The sequence below is a fragment of the Brienomyrus brachyistius genome, unplaced genomic scaffold (assembly GCF_023856365.1).
Source record: "Brienomyrus brachyistius isolate T26 unplaced genomic scaffold, BBRACH_0.4 scaffold130, whole genome shotgun sequence".
Classification (NCBI taxonomy): domain Eukaryota; kingdom Metazoa; phylum Chordata; class Actinopteri; order Osteoglossiformes; family Mormyridae; genus Brienomyrus; species Brienomyrus brachyistius.
The window spans coordinates 179,879-194,429 of NW_026042405.1; positions in this window are offsets into that span (position 1 = coordinate 179,879).

The following is a 14,551-nucleotide window of genomic DNA, read 5'->3' on the forward strand; positions in this document are numbered from 1 at the left end:
ATGAGTCAGACCTATAGGTTATTCAAATTCCGTCCTGCCAAATTTACTGGACAGGAAGTGGACACTGCAAATGAATGTGTGAATACGCCAATACCTACATCTTTACAAGTTACATTAAGGGGTTTGGTACAGTAAATGGCTGTGAGGTGGGATTTCTTCTTGATGTCTGTTTGTAGCCCGTCCACCAGCAGCTGCTGCTGTATTTATCACACCAAGCAGGGAAAGTATATTGCTAAATTTTCCTTAGTTCAATTACGCTTGATTAAGCTAATTAAGCCGGCTATGTTATTTACATTCAGAAGGATGCCGCCATATTGGGTTATACACAGATGCCACGATAGCTCACACTCACATTCCCTCTTCATTATTTTTCTAAACACACTCTATCCTGCCTTGTCACCTGCAACAAGATCTCACTCCCTGTAGCAATAAAAGTCTTTCTTATGATTGAGCAGATTTCTGCTTCTCTCCTAACCATGGGCATCCAAAGTAAGATGAAGCAAAATGTTAGGAAATTTGATAACACATGGTTACTCTTTTGGTAACAGTGACTTTGGTTTTATTTTGATAGATGTAAACTACATAATATGGTCTTAACCTTGTTTTCTGTCCTAAAAGCAAACTTTTATGTTACAGGAGAAAAGTGCACAGCTGCTTGGATCAACCCCAGCTAATCAGCGCATATGGGAATCTTTTCAAAATACCATGTGAGTCTTATGCAATTTACCCAATTAATATAAGCTCTTTAGATGACGCTTAAATAATCAATTCCCATCAACTTAGTGTCAAAACACAAACTCAGTGGCAAAAAAGTGAAGGGCAACAGACTAAGTTGTGAAAATGAAATCTGCATGTGATGAAAGGGCATGTGACTGTATCGCGATGATTATAATCATCAGATCAAACGGACCACGGAGTTGGCGGTATGGTCACACTGCTGGTCCCATGTCAGTAGGGTATAGCACACCCCTGGGCCCGGATACTACTAGGATGTCACTGGTGTACCACTGTGCCGTCAGAGTGTGGTGTGTCACTCCACAGCATTGGCAGGATTGCTCCTCTCCCTGCAGCGCCACCATACGCACATGACGGTCATCTGTGGTACTGCAGAACTGAGATGTATCGCTGAACATGGTAGGACGCCAGTCGTCATCAGTCCATCAGTCCATGCCTCCCAGTGACTACACCACTCCAAACGCAACCGTTTCTGTGCTATTGTGAACGGCAGCCTATGCATGGGACGGTGAACCCGTAGTCCAGCTGATGCCAGTCATCGCGACACGATGATATAGGGTGTTGTAGAGAGTCCAGTAGCTGTGTCCATATATCAGGCGCAGGTGTCATGGGGATCTGTGATGCTTGGAGCACAATCCGACGATCCTTCCTTGGCGTGGTCTGTCTTGGATGACCAGAAACTTCACGACGTGTGTGGATGCCTCACGTGCCCATTGGTTTCAATATCAGGCCACTGTGATATCCGCATGGCCCACATGCAATTGCAGCACATGACCACCTGGCTTCATGTAAACCCGCAATGCAACCCTATCAAACTCCGTCAAGTGCCGTTAACACTGTCTAATGTGACTACGAGGCATCCTGTGTCTGGTGATTAAACATGCCAACTCCTTGCAATTTGAATCATTTACATATCCATCACTGGTCTGCACATGTACCAGATTACATCTTTAATCGGATAGTTACTTCTGGGTTCTCAACTTTTTTTTTCATAATACCCCTTAAGTGTATATGCCCTTCACTGATGAGAAATTCATCAACATCTAAGTCCTACATTCATGTACAATGCATATTAAATGAATATTTTGTCACTATTAGTTTTGATGTATCATTCTTTGAATGCACTCAATTGAATCATGGACAGTGGTTCCACATGGAAAAAAATGAATATTCCGAAAAGGAAAAATCCTTCTTCGGTTGATACATTCACTTTGTGTTCTGAGAATTTTTCCCTTGAGTGCCTTGTACAGTATGTCTAGTGTGTTTTTGGTGTGAATGTGGCCATAATCATACAAGGAAAAAACCACTGACTTGTAGTGAACATGTAAAACCGCAACATGCAGTGTCATACGTAACTGAAATAAGAAATGCTGGATTGCCTGAGTTGCATGCGTGCATGTTTTTTAATATGGGCAACATGGTTCCCTGAGATGCCTCAGTGTTGCTCACCGCCATCTCTAACACACAACCTCACAAACCATCTTAAAACTACTGAAAGAAATAATTGGCTACACTGCAGCTCCACTGTTTTGTTTGGCACCCCTGCATGTCCTGCATTGTGTGGGGAAAAAAGCTGAAGGCTGAGGAATGTTACATAACACAGCTAGAATGTAAAAACTCTCTCTGGTGTAATTCACTGCGTAAAACCAATGGTCCTAAGTGTGGTGTCTTCTTCATAACACTCCCTGATGTTTGTGTCCGTGACCATGAGATAGGGTGGCTGCTTTTCTTCCTTGCTTTCCTTGTATTCCTACGTTTCCTCCCCAGCCTTGGTTGGTAGGTCAGGCAGCATCACCTTGTTTTAATAGACCCAGGTGCAATTTATCTTGAAATTAGACTCAAGTGCAGAAAATGTTCTATCAGAAGTCTTTGACAATCTCTGAATTACACAGAAATCTGACTTCTTCTGAAGCTGTGAAATTGTTCATCTGTATTTGCTGCATTGGTACTTGTTGATGTGCGTGTGCCCTGCTTAAGGAGTAAAGGGGAGATGACATGCAGAGCTAGTTTTCTGTAGTTTATTTTCTTTGTCTGAATAATAATATTCTCTTCATATAGGAACCCAGTCTCTGGCTGGAAATTTCTACAATAGAGCCATTTAGTTATTTCTAGAAAAATATTTAGAGCCAATGACCTGATGTCATAGTAACACAGGTCACTGTCCGTGGTGCTGAATTCTCTACTTGATGGGCTGGTGCTGAATGAATAGGCCAGGTGTCTGTGTGCTTCCACTGACTGGCACCCAGACATATAATGACTTTTAACAATGAAGGGGGAAAAGTCCAGACAGGAAATTAGTCAACAGTAATTAGTAATCAAATATAGTTCTCATTTATCATTATGTAAATTTCAAAAACCTTTTCTGACTATTAATCTGCACGTTGCAATAATTTAATATTAACTAACTTGCTGTAACGTAAAGTGAAAAACAAGTTTTAAAACTAGCTGTGAAATTTTTGATGCTGTTGACCTGAATGTTGTTGCCAGAGCCTTAGGATACGTCTCTACACATAAGTGAGGGGATGGATGCACTATTCTATGGAGGCTTCTGAAGAGAATTATTATCCCAAATTTAAATTGAGAGAGATGATTAATTCCTTTTTAATGCAGTCTGCCTTAAGAGCCCCTGTTCTGCCGTTGATCTTTTGCATGGATGCTATCATGTATTAGTTTACTCTATGAAATTTAGTTTGAATTTTGATCACATGTCAAACTAAAGCATTTTGGACTGGATTCCTGAGTTCTTTTTAACGCTGTTAAGTTACATTTTTATTTCAGCATAATTACAAGTTCCCGCAGGGAAGAAATAAGTCAGTTACTTAATAAATGACTATAAAGTAGTTGCTGCAGTATATATTCCATAAATTTACTGAACTGGAGTTTTATGCATCCTTACAAAGTAATAACTGTATGTGTTCTTTAAGTATGAAAGAGTTTAGGACATTGTCACCTGCAGTGGACGGCCACGTGTCCCCATAATTATAACTTTAGATTATATTTCTGCATGACTGAGTATTCACTGAGTACCTGGTAGTGTTGGATGATATTTACGTCTCATATTTACCATTTATGTCAGTCTTCAAAGTGTGTGGATTATTAAGGTTGGTCTTGGTTGTTTTCTTCCCTGGAGAAACAGAAGTTTAATGCCATGATGCCACAGCAGCTCGCCGTTCCTGTCAGTACGGTGGAGGTAAGAGTTTGAAACATTCATCAGCCTGTCAGCTACGCATCTCACCTGGACATGGGACTCAGCTTTTATTCTTCCATAATACCGCTTAAGTACCTCACTCTACTCAATCTCAGTACTGTTTAAGGGTAAATAACTTTTGTCACTGACTGCCAGAGATTATGGCAATTAAATGGAAAATATGAAGCAGACATATGAAATACAGTGGGCTGTTTGCAGTAAGTTGGGCTTAGGGTTAGTAATGGGGCTTTTTCCACTGACTTCTGCTTCTGTGCCCTTTCTTCACACTGCTGTTCAACTGTCCTCTTTATAGGAGGGAGGAGCAGCGCAAATGCAGCCGACAGATATAAAGCCATGTGCTGGCAGCAGACGCTTCGCACCCCTTAATAGCATATCTGTTGCTGGTAAGACTGTCTGTGCTGCCGGTCATCTCAGTAACCAGGTGAAACTCCCCAGGCAAGATCAGGACAATGTTGTGTTGAGTTTCAGTGAGTTTCCTGTGTGTAAAGCCAGTTTTGGGGTCAATGTGGAGCCTGGTCCAGTCATGAGCTGGGGAGACGTGACCAAGGCTGCACTGTTACTCTTGTGTGTCTTTTCATTCAAAACTCTTTTTTTTTTTATTTCCCCATAGTGTCCATCATCTTGAGCAGCACCGGCTGTCATTTAGCACAAAAGTTGCCTGTTCAGTTTTCCATCTGAACAAGGGCCCTCTGGACCCAGGTGTGCACTACATGAGCACTTTGTTCCTGACTCCTTATCAGCGTTTACATTTACACTCTCAGCCAGTCTTTAATCTGCAAAGTTACGCTTGGTGAGATTTATACAGACACGAGTAAAGAGGATTTTTTCACTTTTCCCAAATTCCCTCTAAGTCTGTATTTTCACCTCTTGAATGCTGGGATTTGTAGGCCCAGCTCTTCACCATGTATAACAACATCACCCTCAACGCTAGAGAAACCAAGGAGCTGATCCTGGACTTTCGCAAACGGATGACTCCCCAAAGTCCTATCTACATCGCAGAGGATGCTGTAGAGGCTTCAACAGCTTCCAGTTCCTCGGGCACACAGCTTCTGGCGGTCAAAGGCATCGTCTTCAGGTGCTGCCTCAGAAAAGCAAGCAGCACCTTGAGAGACTCTAGCCACCCAGCACTGTCACTTTTCACCTTCCATCCATCCATCTGCACAAGCATTTCCAGATTTAGAGACAAGTTTCCTCCCCATTGCTGTTAACCAGCCAGTGACGCTGACATTTCCTCACACTGCCACTGTTACCTCATTCTGTACTGTTACTGTGTCTGTCTATGCTGGTGCCATTACTTTAATTTTATTTATATAGTATTATCACTGGTTATACTGTTGAGGTGCAACTACAGACAATTTTTCTTTGAATTAATCTAGCGACTATTTTCCCAAGCTGTTGATTCATCAAAACTATTATTTTTCCTCCAGAAAATCAGATTGACCGTTTAAGTTAATATTATTTTAAGAACAACACAAACTACGTCATTGCGGGGTTTTAGATAATGGACACTATACAGATATTTTTTTCGCCCACCATTCAATAAGCAGATAAGTAACTTGTCTAAAATATTTAGATTTGTATTGTGATCCCCAAAAGTTAGTAATCTGTATAAAATCAGTGTATCTTTGTTTTTTAAATTTGATTCTGTAAATCAATGTACACTGAACAAAAATATAAACGCAACACTTTTGTTTTTGCTCCCATTTTTCATGAGATGGACTTAAAGATCTACAATTCATTCCAGATACACAATATTACCATTTCTCTCAAACATTTCTCACAAATCAGTCTAAATGTGTGATAGTGAGCACTTCTGCTTTGCTGAGATAATCCATCCCACCTCACAGGTGTGCCACATCAAGATGCTGATCTGACATCATGGGTAGTGCACAGGTGTACCTTATACTGCCCACAATAAAAGGCCACCCTTTTATGGACCCAAACAAAATGCACACCAGCCAGATAACTGCCAGCAGAAAAGGAGAAATCTCATGCAGAAGTTTGCGCAGGAGAATCGGTTGGCAGGCAGGATATCTGCTGGTAAATCATAGGATAAGAATAGGATAGTTCAGAATATTATTTTTAAATTATGCTTTTCTTTTTTCACATCTAACTGAATCAGGGACGGATTACAAACCGGGTTAGCGGGGCCGCTGCCCAGGGGCCCTTGGGGTGCAGGGGGCCCGTGGGCCCCAAGCCCAAAACAATTTGCAACGCTTATCAGCAATGTATTTTCGTTTGTCTATTTTAGAGGGCCTACATTCTTTGATCCTCTGCCTACAAGGTCCCCTGACCCTATAGGGAGGGTGTTTGGCTGCCAAGGGCCCTTGACTTGTGGTGGTTGTGGTGGTGGTGCAGGTGGTGGTGGTGGGGGGGGGCCTCGCGAACGTTTTACCCAGGGGCCCACACAACCCATAATCCGTCCCTGAACTGAATAGTGTTAACACGTAGATTTTAGCAGTATTTAGAAGACCGACTCTTGGTGTTTGAAAAGAAGCATCAGCCCAGTTATATTTTCTTTGATGAGCCTAGAGATATCTCAAGATTAAATTAAAATGATTGCACATTTATGGTATCATAGGAAAATTGGGTTATAAATCACTTTCCTATTCTACATGTGATTCTGTGTATTGACATTGTTGATCTGCATCTAATCTACTGTAATTAATGTAATTACAGGTGATGCAATATCCCAGCAGTCTGATAATCACCTGCACAATGAGGCAAAAGGCTTGGATTTTATATCCTTCATTCCTTCAGCACCATCCAAAGTTGATGTCTTTTTACATCAAAAAGTTAGTGGGCCTTATCCTGACCTCTGGATGTTCTGCAAGAACTTGCTGCTGCTGTCCTATGGGCAAGCCGAAGTGGAACGAATAGAGGTGGAGACCTGCAACTTATCAGAGGAAACAGTTGTTGCACAGAGGCTTATATGCGACCATGTCAGAGTGTGTGGGGGAGCAACCAAAGCGCCTCTGACCAAAGGTGAAAGATGAGCGAAAAGCAAAAAAGAAAACTTGAGGAACTCAAGAGGAAGAGAGTCTCACTGGAAAGTGTATGTGAGAGTTTACAAAAGGATGCTGAGCACATGGCAGAGGAAGCAGAGAGTGCTGCTGGAACCAAAAGGGCAACATTACTTACCAAGTCCAATACTCTGAGCCGACGAGCGAAGGAGGAGAAAGAGCAGTTGGTGGTCTTAAATGCAGATACTGAAGAATAGGCTACTGAACTGTGACTCCTAACACATCAAGAGTGAATCGGTGGAAACAAAAATATTTAGGTTCTTTGCATTTTTGGAGTATTTTACTTTCTGTGCCTGTTTGTACATTGTTCACAGCCATAATACTTTATAATTACAAGGTAGTTTTATGTTAGAGCTCTTGCTCCAATAAATATGTGCCTTGTAATTAACTAAATTCTAGGCTATTCAGTTTTTTTTGCCCTCGTGATGGTCGTGGGTTGTGAAAAAAGCCTTCTTCTTAGGGGTACCGCTGGGGCCAGCCGGGCGTATGTCGTGGCTTCAGTGAGTACTTATGTTTGTCATGCTGCCTGTGTACTTTATAGCGGCACAACATATTTCTGCAAATTGCATGCGTCAAATTGTCTGTCTCTCTTAAAAAATATGAAGTGTCACCAAAATTTTAAACGGGGAATCAATCTCAATGAAAAATATTCGTCAAGTAACGTTTCTAAAATAATATAGACATACTAATAATTATATATTAATAAATCGGATGAACGATGCATCCCAAATTGTATCCGCTGCGCACTTCTTAATCAGGGCAATCGCATCGTGGAGGTTTCTGCAGACGCCCAAAAAGACTTACTTAAGAAAACTGTTGCATGATAATTTGTACCATTTTCAAGGGTGGGGGGCGTGCAGTAGATGCCCCCTTTATTTTTGTGCTTCTGCCGTTCAAACCGAGCAGCACTGAGTTTGTCATGGCACCTGACGCCAAATCTACTGCTTAGCTGCTACAGACAGAACTATCTTCAAATCACCACTAGGGGGTGTCAATGCTGCAGCTTCGTTCTATGGTTGATCTTTTTCAAAGACAGTTTTTTTTCTCTCTCTCCACATAATCAACTTAACTGATTAGCGTGCTTTCATAGTAATGGTTTTTAATCCGTGTTAATCTTCTGAACAATGACTAGTAAAGGTTCTATGAGGTTGTCCTACTTACTATGGATTTTAAGTTTTTTATCAAGGTGTTAAAACGTACCACAGTTGCCAGTCCTGTGTTTTATGTCTAGCAATTTGTACAGTTTCTTCAGTATAAACACATGCCATGATCTGTGAGAATCTCCTCCAGAACTCTGCATTTCCTCAAGATCTTTTTGTAATATTGCATCATGGCACTGCTCAGAACAACACAGATGGTGCATAACAACACAAGGGAGTACAAGACAACATGGTGCAGAAACAGTGCGATACAAAGCAGGACAAAACTGGATGATACGTGGTCAGTGGTGGATAAAGTGCAGTAACAGCTGTACAGTGCAGCTGCCGTGGAAATGACTGTTACAGGGGATGCAAAAGCTGCAGGTTTGAATTGTTTGGCGAATGAAGCTGTTCATGAATCTGCTAGTCAGTGTTTGTGGATGGTGGTCAGAGTCCTGGATTATAGACTGAACCTTGTTACTGTGGCAGTTAAAGTACAGCTGGTCAATGGAGGGCAGTTCAGTGCGAATGATGTTCTTAACAGACTTCGCAATGTACTGCCTTCCTGTCATGTGGCTCCACCATACCATAGTACTACTGTAAGAACTAGGGATGTAACGATACATTCAACTCACCATTTGATACGATTCACGATTCTGAGTTCACGATACAATTTTCTAATTTTTTGCAGAATGAGCTGCAGACAAATATATTCAAAAATATTCTTATATTTATCTTTCTGAACTGTTGACACTGTTGTGAACAGTGCAACTGAATTTGAATAAAATACTGTTGAAAAAAATCCCAAATCAAAATAAGTAAATAAAAAAAAAAAAAATCAAATAAATAAGCTAAGGTTTGCATGTGCAGCTTTTTAGCGTGCTTTGCCCTTTTAATAATCTTCACTCAGCTCACGGTGGTGCCAGTGGACCTGTTTGTGTATGTTATCAGTCTATTACAATGTTTGCATGCAGTTTATGTCTTGTCTGTGCTTTTCTCGCTGTTTCCTCCTCGTTTGTGATTACCGGAAAGCTAATATGCTGCCACACCGCCAATTGAAGATCGGGGGGTGCGTCCATCCATCCATTTTCTGAAACCACTTAATCCCAACTGGGATCGCGGGGGAGACCGGAGCCTATCCCGGGAACAAGGGGCGCAGACAGGAACCAAGCCCAGGCAGTCACCTACACACCGCAGGTCGCACACACTCACACAACTACAGGGCCAATTTAGACTCACCAGTCAACCTATCCTGCATGCTTTTGGACCGTGGGAGGAACCTGGAGTCCCCGGCGAAAACGGGGAGAGCATGCGAACTCCACACAGAAAGGGCCCTGGACCGAAGCCAGCACTAACCACTGTGCCGTCCTCAGTTTCAAATTCATTCATCATCTCGCGTTCGCTCAAAACCAAAAACTGACGTACGATGTCGACGTGATACGCAGTGACATCTGACGTCAAACTCACATTGTGAAATCAAATGTAATATTACACCAGTTTTTCTGTTAAAGTACTGTGAAGTACTCCTACAATAGTGATTCATTTTCCACATCAGCCGGTTTAAATCTTCATGCATTTGCACCGATTTTTAACTGATTTGTGATTCATCATTACATGCCAGGGCCAGCAGCTCTGCATGGCTCGACCCTCATAAACATTCTCCACACATGCTGTTCAGGCAGTGGCCACAGAAATTCCCCCAGTGAACTTTATGCTTTCTGTCGGAGAGTATGCTGTGTTCTGGCCTTAAACCCTGCATACTACTTTGCAGACTTTGATCCTCTTAACAACAATTGGCATTTCTGGTGGCTGAATATCCATCCATCCGTCATCCAACTGCATGCTTAAAAGCTGTGAATAATAGTAATAATTCTTAAAATTGCAACTATCTAGAATTTCAGCCTAGTTACTCAGCTAAATTACTATTTAAACCTAGAATAATTTCTATAAGGGGCGGCATGGTGGTGCAGTGGTTAGCACTGTCGCCTCACACCTCTGGGACCCGGGTTCGTGTCTCCGCCTGGGTCACATGTGTGTGGAGTTTGCATGTTCTCCCCATGTCGTTGTGGGGTTTCCTCTGGGTACTCCGGTTTCCCCCCACAGTCCAAAAACATGCTGGGGCTAATTGGAGTTGCTGAATTGCCCGTAGGTGTGTGTGTGTGAGTGGATGGTGTGTGAGTGTGCCCTGCGATGGGCTGGCCCCCCATCCTGGGTTGTTCCCTGCCTCGTGCCCATTGATTCTGGGATAGGCTCCGGACCCCCCGCGACCCAATAGGATAAGCGGTTTGGAAAATGGATGGATGGATAATTTCTATATGTGTGATAGAATCAAAAAATATTTTGTTTTACATATAAATCTTCACAAGGTGTATTACACATGGTATTCCCCAGACACCGCCACCCCAACAGATGCTTTGTTTGTTAAGACAATAGCTCAGAAAGTGGTTGATCGATCTTTTGCAGCTTTTACCAAGGTTTGTACAAGCCAAAATTAAATTTTGAAACAGATCCCTGCCACACCCTGCCCTCCTGAACCTCCCGTTTCCTCCCTAGTGTGGTATAACGTGCCATGCCTGTTCCGCGTTTGTTTTACCTCTCCTTCCTGCCCTTGTGTTACTCATTTCAGGTGCCTCTAGTTTGCTCCCTGCTTAGCCTTGTATAAATGTGCTTCTCAGTCCTGCCTTTAATGTTGCTGCTGCTGTTTGCCTGTGTGTTCTTCCCTGCTTATGATTCCCCCGTGATCCAGTTGTGATCCAGTTGTCTTCATATCATGTATTCAACTCTACTGCCTCAGTCCAGTATTATCTCTGACCATCATCTTATTGCGTTCAATATTTCCCTTGCTCAAAATATTAGCCCCCCGACTCGCTTCTATATGCCAAACGTACAATCACGTCAAATACAGCAAGTAACTTTATCGATAACCTCCCTGAGCTATCGTTTTCAACCAAACTAATGTCGAATTCTGCTGAACTTGATAGCATTACGGATTATTTAGCATCTATGCTTAATTCCACTAGAGAAAATTGCTCAGTTAAAAATAAAAAAGGTTGTACGAGGTTTACTTTGGGCCTCCGCCGATGCCACCCATTGTCTTACCATGTGAGCGTCTCAGGGACTATGCCCGGTGCCTAGGAACATAGTGTGTACGCCCCTCAGAGGGTAGACCGGTACCTGTCATCAGCGTGTGCGAACTCCAGAGGTGTAGTTTTGGTATCCACCTAACTTAACTTGGGCAGTCAAGTTTGGGACCCGGATAAATAAATGGGATTTAACCCAGAGGCTGCAAGATAGTATTTACCACCATAGTCCTAATAAGGATAGAAGTCCAATCTGGAAAGTTTATGAAGAAGTTAGCAAATCAGACAGTCATAAAGTAATCGAAACAACATTTATTAAAAATACTACAATATACAATTATTGACATGTGGACACATACTTGTAAATACATTTGGACAAATACAATATTAAACAATCACATTCCTCAGCTGAGAGTGAACAAAGTTCTGTGGAACGTATCTGACTACAGATAGACTTTCACCCAGTTCTCTGCGGGAGCTCTGATTACAGAGTGACTCCCCGACTACTTCTGAAGCCCTTCCTTAAGTATCCAGACCAGGTGATGGCATGTTTCTGAAGACTGACTAATTTCGGTCAATGGTTAATTTTAGGGGCATTGCTGACCTTGGTTCTCAAGTCCCCAGCCAATCAGATCACTTTAGGGGGTGGTTGTAATTCCCTTGTTCTACCATGAGAGAATCTCTCTCAGTTTGGTGGGTTGAGCCGAAGTTTCTGTATTTCTCTTAGGAAAAGCTATACTGCCTTAAATCTGAGAGTATAATACTCCTCGTCTCATGCCTATTCAAACGAGACCAAACATGCGTGTATTTGTCCCTAACATCTATGTGTGCTGAGTTATCCTGTTTATAGTGGAAAAGGTGTCTGTGTCTGGAGGCTGACAGCTGTTGTTGCTGTGGATTGATTGTGGAACTCTGGTCACTCCGGGGGTGAAAGGTCTTGCTTTTTCTGTGCTGCTCCAGTTATTCCTATCCAGTCTCTCAGGAGCCGGCAGGCCTTTGCCTTCCTTAAAAGGGGTGGTTTGACGAGTTGAGTCCAGTCTTGCCTGGGCCAGCGGAGCTCTGAAATAGACTGATGCAGGCTGATCAGAGTTGGGGCCTGCAGGACCTATAAGTTTTATGTCCTTACAGAATGTAAGTGGCATCATACTAAACTAGTGGTGTTCGAACTAGCATGGAAAGAGGCTATGGGTAGCTACAAAAAGGCTCTTAGTGCCGCCAAATCATCTAGTATCTATCAGAACTAATTGAAATAAACAAAAATAATCCTAGATTCCTATTTACTATGGTGTCCAAGCTGACTAATAACCAGACCACTGGTTATTTTCCAGTGACGACTTTATGAAACTTTTTGACCAAAAATATGCTCAATTAAACAGAACATTTTGAATATTGAATATTGGTTAACCAGTCAGAACTGATGTACTTAATTTTATCTTCAAATTCATCTACTTGTATGCTAGACCCTGTTCCATCAAAATTATTCAGCGATGCTCCCAGCATTGATTGAACCGCTACTAGCAATAGTTAAACTAAAACATATAATCATATTACCCCAATTTTATCTTCACTGCACTGGCTGCCAGTTAGATTTCGTGTTGACTACAAAACACTGCTCTTAACCTATAAAGCTGTAAATGGTCTTGCACCGCAGTATGTGAGTGACCTCATTTGCGTTCCGAATCATACACTTAGATGACGAGATGGAGGTATTCTATCCGTACCCAGAATAAAGAACATTACCTTTGGGGGAAGAGCATTTGCTCATAAAGCACCACAGCTATGGAATAAACTTCCTATTAGTGTTCGGAACTCAGACACAATCTCTGCTTTTAAGTCAAGGCTTAAGATGTACCTCTTTCGCCAGTCTTTTGGATAGTTAAATCTTCTTTTCTAAGGTGAATGGGAAATCTGGAGGTTCATAGTTATTTGAGATTGAAGGGGAAAGGGGGGATTGGTGCTGTCGTCCTGCCACTCTCGCCGATCACTTAAGCTGTGGATGGGAGGTGGCTTGACGCCAAAACCTCTGTAAACCCTCATGCCTGTGCTTCCTTCCAGGTCACTCTTTTAGGCAGGCTGTCATAGTTGCTTTAGTCCTGCCGGTTAGGTGTAGGGCAATAACTCTTCTCCATCTTCTCTTTTTCGAGCTGATACCGAGCCGACTACACCGTGTGAACCCGCACCTGGACTCCTGGATATAACTACATGAAACCAACTGGGACTTTATAACTATATGAACTCTAATGAATGTCAATGTAAATGCAGTTTCATGCTCCTTGGTCGCCCAGAGGAGGATGGGGTCCCCTTCTGAGTCTAGGTTCCACTCAAGGTTTCTTCCTGCTAGAGGGAGTTTCCTTGCCACTGTCGCCTCAGGCTTGCTTGGTGGGGTTCTGGCCGGTTAAATGTAAAGTGCTTTGTGACAATGCATGTCGTTAAAAGCGCTATATAAATAAAATTGAATTGAATTGAAGTGCTTCCTCAGATTCATTTTTAAATGTTCTCCAGCTAATTTCCACTATGGCCACGAGTTCTAGTATTTTAAATTAATATTGAAATGGTCATTTGGCTGAACAGCATCCCGACCTGTTAGAATCTTATATACCTGGATCATGTCCCCCCATAGTCTCCTTTGCTTGAGGCTAAACAGATTCAGCTCAGCGAACCTCTCCTCATAAGACATTCCTCTAAGTGCAGGAATCATTCTAGTCATCCTACGTTGCACCTTTTCCAAGGCAGCAATGTCCTTCTGAAGGTATGGTGACCAAACCTGCACACAGTATTCTAGGTGGGATCTTACCAAGGAATTATATAATCGTAGCATCACTTCTCTTGACTTACATCTCTAGGTGTGTGGAGTTTAATCCAACATCCTTTTGCCTTTTTTTAATGCTTCCCCACACTGGCAAGAGTGGGACATGGAAGTATCAACATACACACCGAGATCTTTCTCGTAATCAGCTACCTTTATTTCAGTGGAACCCATAAAATATCTGTACTTTACTATATTTACTATATTTCTGCTCCCTGCATGGATTACCTTATATTTATCTATGTTAAATTTCATCTGCCACGTATGAGCCCAGTCGCTAATTAAATCCAGATCCTGTTGTAGCCTCTCTGGACATGAGACATGATCTAACATCAATCAGAAGATACCACACCAGCAGATAATGATTTCTGGAATAGTAAAGTTAAAGGTTGGCTAATAATACCCCTCATCTCTTTTAAAACTATAGATAAGATGCCATCAGGGCCTTGCGATTTATTTATTTTGAGCTTAGCTAGGCTTTGTACCACATCAGCCTCAGTTATACATATATTGGTCATAGACATCGTTGTATTTGTACTAAATGGTGGTAAGCTATTCTA